This window comes from Myotis brandtii, unplaced genomic scaffold, assembly GCF_000412655.1.
Source record: "Myotis brandtii unplaced genomic scaffold, ASM41265v1 scaffold38, whole genome shotgun sequence".
NCBI classification, from domain to species: Eukaryota; Metazoa; Chordata; class Mammalia; order Chiroptera; family Vespertilionidae; genus Myotis; species Myotis brandtii.
In genome coordinates this window covers 994,061-1,002,382 of record NW_005364596.1, presented here as the reverse complement: position 1 = coordinate 1,002,382, position 8,322 = coordinate 994,061, and positions in this window count along the sequence as shown.

The following is an 8,322-nucleotide window of genomic DNA, read 5'->3' as shown; positions in this document are numbered from 1 at the left end:
TTGTAAGTAGTCTCAATATCAATGGAAATCACTTACTAGTAAGTGCCATTAGGTAAGTTATTTAATCCTTCCAGGCCTCATTTTTTTTTCTGAATGTAAAAGTACATAATAGTGAAAGGAGTTTTAGGGGTAAAATAGGCAGGTTTAGGAGTTTTAGGAATAAAGAGGCCCCATGGGGGAGGAATGTATAGGTGAGGGCTTGGAGCCTTTAGAAGGTATACATTCACAGGGGGGGAAAAAAGGTGCCACAGGATAAGGGGAGAGGAAGCTATCCACTCACAAAAGATAGGGAAAAGCCACAGGGTATAAGGTAAAAGGAAACAAACTTTCATGTAGCATAGAGAAATGCCGACAAATGGTAGAAAAAGGAGAACAGATTTTCACAGGAGATAGAGAAATGTTACAAGATAAGGGGGAGAGGAAAAGAGGGGTACCACGTGGGGTTTGGGCTTTGAAGCTGATATTCTGCAAAAAGAGTGACCAATCATAAGAGAGCATGAAGAAACAGAGAGCATTTATAAACCTTAGAAAAAGGGGCTCAGTGGGGTACCCCCTTGGAGTCCCTTCCCTATGTGGGTGTCTGCATTTGCTTCCAATAAATTTCTGCCCTTTTCATCTACCACCTTTTGTCTGTGGCTTCATTCTTGGAATCCATCTGGACAAGGACCTGGGAAGAAATCACTCTTGCATCCTGCTCAGGAAGGAAAGAAATCACCCTTGCATCCTGCTCAGGAAAACAAGCTGAATCAACAGCAATATTGAAACATGTCACATAAGGTTCTTGTGAAGATTAGATAATGAAAATAATGCACTTACATAGTGTTTGGAAAAGGTTCAATGCTCAATGTATGTTAGGTATTATTATTATTATTAATTATTACTGTAAATAGGATTAGAAATTTCTTCAGATGGGAGCAATGTAGAGATCTAGTCAACTCTTTTTAAAAATATAAATAAATAAATGTGGAAACAGAGGCCCAGAGTGGATAAGTGACTTTCAGATGAAATAGAACCCAAGTGTGAAAATTTGTAACTTTAGCTCATCATTCTCTGTACTGTGCTGACTTTCACAGTCTGCTCTAAGCACATAGACTATAATGGTAATTTATAGAGTTTGGGAGAATTCCAGATCCTGTAATACTTTAATGGACTGGGAGACAAGAAGTGCTTTAGGCAGAGTCTCTTTATCAATAGGTTAGTGGTTGTGAAATAGGGACAGGAACCCATAGGGAAAAATCCAGATGAGCTGCTGAAAATGAGAAAGAAATGAGAAGAAAAATGCTGCCAAACCTGACAGCTGGCACCACTACACAAGAACAAGGAGTCGCCTGAGCTGACAGGTGGATATGAACTGAGTATAGAAAATACTAGAGAGAAAAGAGCTGCAAGAGTGTCCACAGATGCCCTCCTCACAGGTATGATCCCTTTATGAACATATTTCCTGAATTAATATTCACACTAGGGAAGTGGTCTCTCTACTGGGAATAACAAGACAACTCAACATCTCCTTGGGCAAACAGCAGTTTGCCTTCGAGGGGTCTGCTCTTCCCTGTATCTTGCAGAATGCCCAGGAGAGGTGCCAATTCTTCCCTGTTTCTCCCAATTCCTGGCGAACATTAGATTGTCGTTTAGGAATGCAGATGTTCTGGCTTTTTAAAAAAAATAACAATGCTGCAAAACAGAATTTCTGGCCCTAGCTGGTTTGGCTCAGCAGATAGAGCAACAGCCTGTGGACTGAAAGGTCCTCGGTTCCATTCCAGTTAGGGGCACATGCCCGGGTTGTGGGCTCGGTCCCCAGTGGGGGGTGTGCAGGAGGCAGCTGATCAATGATTCTCCGTCATCATTGATGTTTCTATCTCTCCCTCTCCCTTCCTCTCTGAAATAAATTAAATATCCATATATATTAAAAATAAATAAATTAAAAAACAAAACAAAACAGAATTTCTGAGAGAGCCAGAATTATGTGGAATCAATTTGTCCCAGGCATATATTCATTTGAGAACACAGAATTTGGAATCTGGCCAAGTGACATGGGTTATAACTCTAACTCCAGTCATTTTAATTATGTGACTTGTACAGGTTACTTAATGTCCACAAGCCTCCATTTCCCTGTCAATAAAACGGAGATAATAATAGTATGTACATATCTCCTGAGGTTGTTGTGAAGATTAAATGACATCCATCATCAAGAAATGTTAGCTGCTGCCCAGTCAGCATGGCTCAGTGGTTGAATGTCGACCTATGAACCAGGAGGTCACAATTCGATTCCCAGTCAGGACACATGCCCAGGTTGTGAGCTCGATCCCCAGTGTAGGCTGTGCAGGCGGCAGCTAATTAATGATTCTCTCATCATTGATGTTTTTCTCTCTCTCCCTTCCTCACTGAAATAAAAAAAAACCTATATTTAAAAAAACGAAATGTTAGTTGCAATCATTATCCTATCGTCACACTAATAGAGTTTCTTCAGACACAAATCAAATAGTTTCAGAATGAATTTTTAAAAATAAAATCTATCTTTCCTTTGTAAATCTGATAGTGAAGATAAAGCTTTTTAGCTTAATTCTCATTTATTTTTGTTAGTAGAATTAACTTTTAGCATCCTAAATTTATTTTTATATTCAGGAAAACATTGCTTACTAAATTTTCTTGGGTTAGAAATCTGTGCATAAATGTAATAAATTTTCTCAATGTGAAGGGAGCCCAATTTGGTGAAAAGAATACTAAATTTGACCATCAAGAAACTTACATTTTTATGCAAGAACATGGTTAGTCACCAGCTAGATGGCCTCGGACTATTATTTTAACCCTTTGCTTCCTTATTCATCAAATTTAGTATCTAATGAGGTCTGACTGGGTAAGCAAAGAGGATTCACAAGAAGTTCAAAGTCTCAATTTGAACAATTGTAAGAATAATCATGCCTCTAACAAAAATATGGAAGTTAGAAAGAAAAAATAGTCTGTTGTACATGAACATAAACTTGCTTTTAAACATGTCGAGTTTGAGAATGATGGTGGAACGTCTGAATGGAAATGTCTAGACATCAGTTGGAAATCTACAATTGGATTTCAGCAGCAATGTTAAGGCAGAAAAATGTCAATGTTAGGACCATTACATAGAATACTTGACATTATTAAAGTGGATGATAATGTTGATGATAAATATGCAGATATGAAAAGAGCTAGAAGGCTAGCAAATTATATTTGGGAAAAGGAGTGGAAATTAGAGAAGAAATCAGTGGGAAATTACAACAGTGTGGTGCCACAGGTATAAATGTGCACTTCTCTGTGGTCAGCAGTGATGCGTGAAGGAATAGGTAAGGACTGTGCGAATTGACTACCCCCCAGCCTCACACCCCCATGCTGGAAAACACACACACACACACACACACACACACACACACACACACACACACACGTCTTTGGGCTTAATTAAGCACTGAATAGGCCACCAACTTCTAACTCCTGACAACAAGGGAAGAGAATGTCAAGAAAAATCCGGAAACAAAATGTCAGTTATAGCAGGAAATCCAAATCATGAGACTCAAGAGTTAAAGTCCATTGAGTTTAACTCTGAGAAATTGTCTGTGGCTTTGAACAGTGCTTGTTCCTCAGTGGAGTGGACTGGTGAGAAGTCATATAGTTGCGAATTGACAGAAAAGTGACTGATGAAGAAGTGGAGAGAAATCCCAGTTCAGGAGTGAAAAGGAGACTTGGTATGATAGTCAAAAGGAAAAAGGGGCAAGGAAAGAGAAACATGCTGTGTATGGGGGCAGAGGGAAGAAAGGCCATTTTGAGGAAACAGTTGAGGTGAGATCACAGAGCACCCATGTAATCAAGCAGAGTGAAGCTTTGAAACATTCATCTAACATACTGATAATCCTTTAAATATTTACTCATTGGGCTTAGATTAGTTTAGTCGAGAACTCTGTTAAAAGCAACTTGTTTCTAGAATTCATCCTTATTATTTTAAGCAAAGGTAGACTCTACATAGACTGATTGACGAGCACGTTGATGCTAAAATGTGATTATCTTAGCAATTTGAATGAGTGACCCCCTCCCCAATTTTTCTTTTTCTTTATCTAATTATAATAATCCCCAAGGAGCCTTGTTTTGCTCCATCGCTGCATCTAAAGTTGGCCCTCAGTGACTCCTTCCCAACCTACTGCATCCAACGTTTATGAGAAGGGGGAGCTAACAAACTAATTAGAGCGGTAGCTTAAGAAAATATGAATTGTGGTACAGGCCCACACCAAAAAGGCTGACATGCACAGAAATCAAGCTTTTGGGCTTGCCCAGCCATCCAAAACTGCTAACCTCAGACTTTATCTCACACTTGGAACATTGGTATTGTTTTGCTTTGTACTTTAGCACACTACATAGAAGTTTGACATATTCATGGAATAAAAACTGCTTTTCAATGTAGATGAGATCTACATTGGGAAAAGTATGTATGAGAAAATTTGGGAATATAACACAACCATTTGCCATTAGCAAAAATATGCAAATTGAAAAAATAACAAAATCTACTTTAGCTGTTAAAATTTTGAAGATGGCTATAAATTGGTTAATTTTTTTTGTGTCAAATAAAAAAACAACAGCACATGTTGTCTCTGCCAAATACCTATCTCTGTTGATAATCTGCTGCCTTTGTATAATCATTAAGTGGAAGGAAAATTTTTACAAAAAGTTATGTTGACATGCTCATGTTCCTGTACAATTTATATTTATATCTGCATCTTGAAGTTAAAAGACTTTGAGGAAAAGGTAAAGAAAAGAATAGGCATTATAAGTGGGTGCACCAAATTGAAGATGTTGGGCTAAAAGTGGGATTGTGGATGCTTTCTATTTCTCCTTTTGCTCGTCTACAATTGCTTTCATTGCTGTTCTTGTAAAAACAAACAAACAAACAAAAACAAAGATGAGCAAGCTCTGACTATGCCTCACATAAAATATATGGCAAAGTTTGTGCTTTTGTAAGAGTGGTCTTTTAAAATATATATATATATGTTTTTATTGATTTCAGAGAGGAAGGGAGAAGGATAGAGAGATAGAAACATCAACGATGAGAGAAAATCATTGATGGCTGCCTCCTGCACACCCCCTACTGGGGATCGAGCCCACAACCCAGGCATGTGCCACTGGCTGGAATCCAACCTGGGACCCTTCAGTTCACAGTTTGACAATCTATCCACTGCGCCAAATCGGCTAGCGCTGTAAGAGTGGTTTTTTGGTATAAACAGACTAAGTTATAACCTTATAACCAGAAAAGGAAAAATCAAATATTCCAGCATCCTCCTTCCTTTACAGTGGTCTACCATGTTTCTAGCCTGTTTTCTCAGCCTCCTTTTTCATGAGTATAAGTGACTTTTTTTCTTTATTAGCAGTTTTATTTTCTATTCGATCTTTTTCTCCCCCACAAGTGATAAGATTCCCCTTTCTAAACAAATAATGCTCTTTGCCTCATCTATAAACTGAAATGTGATATCCTTATTTAGTAAGTTATCTTGGGTCTTTTAGGGAAGCCAGCTATATTCAGAACAATCTGAATTACATACGTAGATAAACCAATCAGTTGTGATTCAGTTCATGGTGACAAAATTTACAAGGACCTCAAGGTGGATGCCACACCAAACTCTTGCCCACATTAATGTTGAGTTAACTGACTATTATAATTAAAGCATTTCTTGAACTTATTTTACTTTAGTACAAGCAGGTATAACTGATGTTCTCTTTATTTTATAAATGTCATTATTCTTTAAGAAGAATCTGATAGTGGAGATGATCAGCTTGCTTTCTGATTTTAACTCTGAATTGTTATATGTTTTGTTGGTAATTTATTTTAATCAACATATTATTTTTAAATGTGAAAATATGCACCTAAAATTTACTATCAAGTTACATCATCTTTTAAAAAATTGAAGTAAATGGACATGCAAAATAGATTTGGAGCCATCATAGTAAAAAAACATGTACTTGTAAATGACAATCTGTCATTTCTGGGGATGTTTAAATTGACATTTTTGTGTCTCAGCAAACATCCAATTTGGACAGAATCAGGAGTTAAAAAAATAACATATCCAACCTGAGCCATAATTTCTTATTTGCAAATATAAGAACTCTGTCATTTGAAATAAAACCAACTTCTTTTTATTATTTCAAGAAGTGCCCTTACTTATCCAAAAGTAGTACAGAGAATAAATAACCAAGGCCACAAAACAATCCCTGTGAGATTGCCAATTTTGTAATAAAATGTTAAATATTAACTTCTAAACATTCTCTTTTTGAATATTTCTCAAATCCATTGTGTTATTACATAGTTTTCTACCACCATAATTTTTATAATTGTATCTTCATCTTTTAAACCAAACACATAAGTCCATTTTATTGTTGAACATAGACATACGTTTATGGTTTGACTATAATGCTTATAAGCACACATAATTTCATTCTCTAAAATATTCTGTATAATTTGCAATGAACAATAAATCTTTGAAAAACATTTCAAGTGGATGTACTTAAGATCAAAGTCTTCAGCATTTCCATAAGGTCATGAAGTAGTTATTGGATAAGCTCCAAAAAGATCTCAACAGATATTGATGGGTAATTAAATCATAACTCATAAAGTATATTGCTTGGTCTTTGATTGTACAAATTCCTTCTTTTTTCTTTTTAGATATATAAGCCCACATTACCTTGTTTCAGATTTTTTTAAATTCTTTATAACTTTGTCATTTCACACCATGAAAAATGCTCATTCTTAGCAGCCTATCGAAATAATTGAAGAAAAATTGATTCAGATATTTTAATCAAATCCATTAGTTATAGGTAGCCCATTCAGTAGGGTAATTGAGAGAAAACTTCAGATTTGTCGCTCTGGAAAGGAAAAACTACCCTGCAAAACTTTGACTGATGTTGGTGTCCAAATGGTTCTTGAAATTGTTTGTGATTATTCAGAAAGACATTCACCAAGCTGACATACTCCAAAGCAACACTGTAGAGTGAAAAAAGCTCTGCTTGTGAATCAGAGTATCTGTTTGACTCTCCTATTACCATGTCCTCATGCATAAAATGATGACAATAATAATGATCTCTCAGATGGTAAATAATGCACTGGAAACCGCCTGCCACATAATCAACTCACAATAGATGTTAGTTTTCCCCCTTTGAACAATAAATATAAGTGGAATATTTACTGCTTTTTCAATGTAATAGTGTGCCGTGCTCAGTATGGCCAGGGGTGAACCTGAGGGGTGGGCAGTGAAGGATTAAAGAAGACAGATAAGAGAATAAAGCTGGGGCTAGGTGGGACGCTGCTCTCCGAAGAGACAGTGCCACAGCCTGCAAGCCGAGTCTATTTTATAGCCAGTTTCCACAAGGCCAAGTAAGGGCCTGGTCAAGATGTTTATAATGTTCTCATGGGTTTTGAATATACTCAGTTACATGCACCTGAACTCTATCAAGCTTTGTTTTGGCAGCACTTGCTGCACCTCCCACAGCCTATATCACTTAGCCTCCTGGGACCACATGTTCGGACCATAAGGTCAAGCTTACAACTATAGCCTTTGGCTATAATTGTGCTGGGAGGGCTTTGCCCTCCAAGCTGGAACTTGCACGTGGCTTTGCCACAAGAGGACTGCGCCCTCTCATTAGTCCGAGGCTTGAACCTGTCCAAAACGCTGTAGTCGCTCTCCACATAATAGAACTGTTTTTCTTTCATTTTGCAAATATTTCTTGAACCAGTCAGTCAGGGTTTGGGCATGAAAACAGACACCACTTAATATATTTCCAGTATTAATGCCAGGAATTAGAGGCTTGCAAAATGGTGGGAAGTATAGGGAAAGCTGCCAGCTTCCCTATACAAGGCCAGGGAGGCTGCCCGCAACAATCAACCTGTAGCACCAAAAGATTCTCAAGAGCTTGTGCAAGATACTCCTTAGTATCAAGTACCTCTGCGAGGTTCCCTGTGACCCCTCAGGCTGCAGAACTACTGCCAATGACTTTCAGGGAGCTTGCCTGGAAGCTGCTTGGAACCCCACAGCTGCTCCCTCACCTGCCTGCAACTGCCTCCAGAAAATAATGATTCCCTTCTATTCTAAAACTTGTGATGCCTCTAGCTGCAACAGGATTCTGGGAAATGTAGTTCTCAGCTTCTCCTGCAATGGAGACCATGGGAGAGGTGGGATGGGAGTGATTCCAAATTGACTCCAGATAATCTAGCACAGGGGTCCTCAAACTTTTTAAACAGGAGGCCAGTTCACTGTCCCTCAGACCGTTGGAGGGCCGGACTATAGTTTAAAAAAAAAAACAACTATGAACAAATTC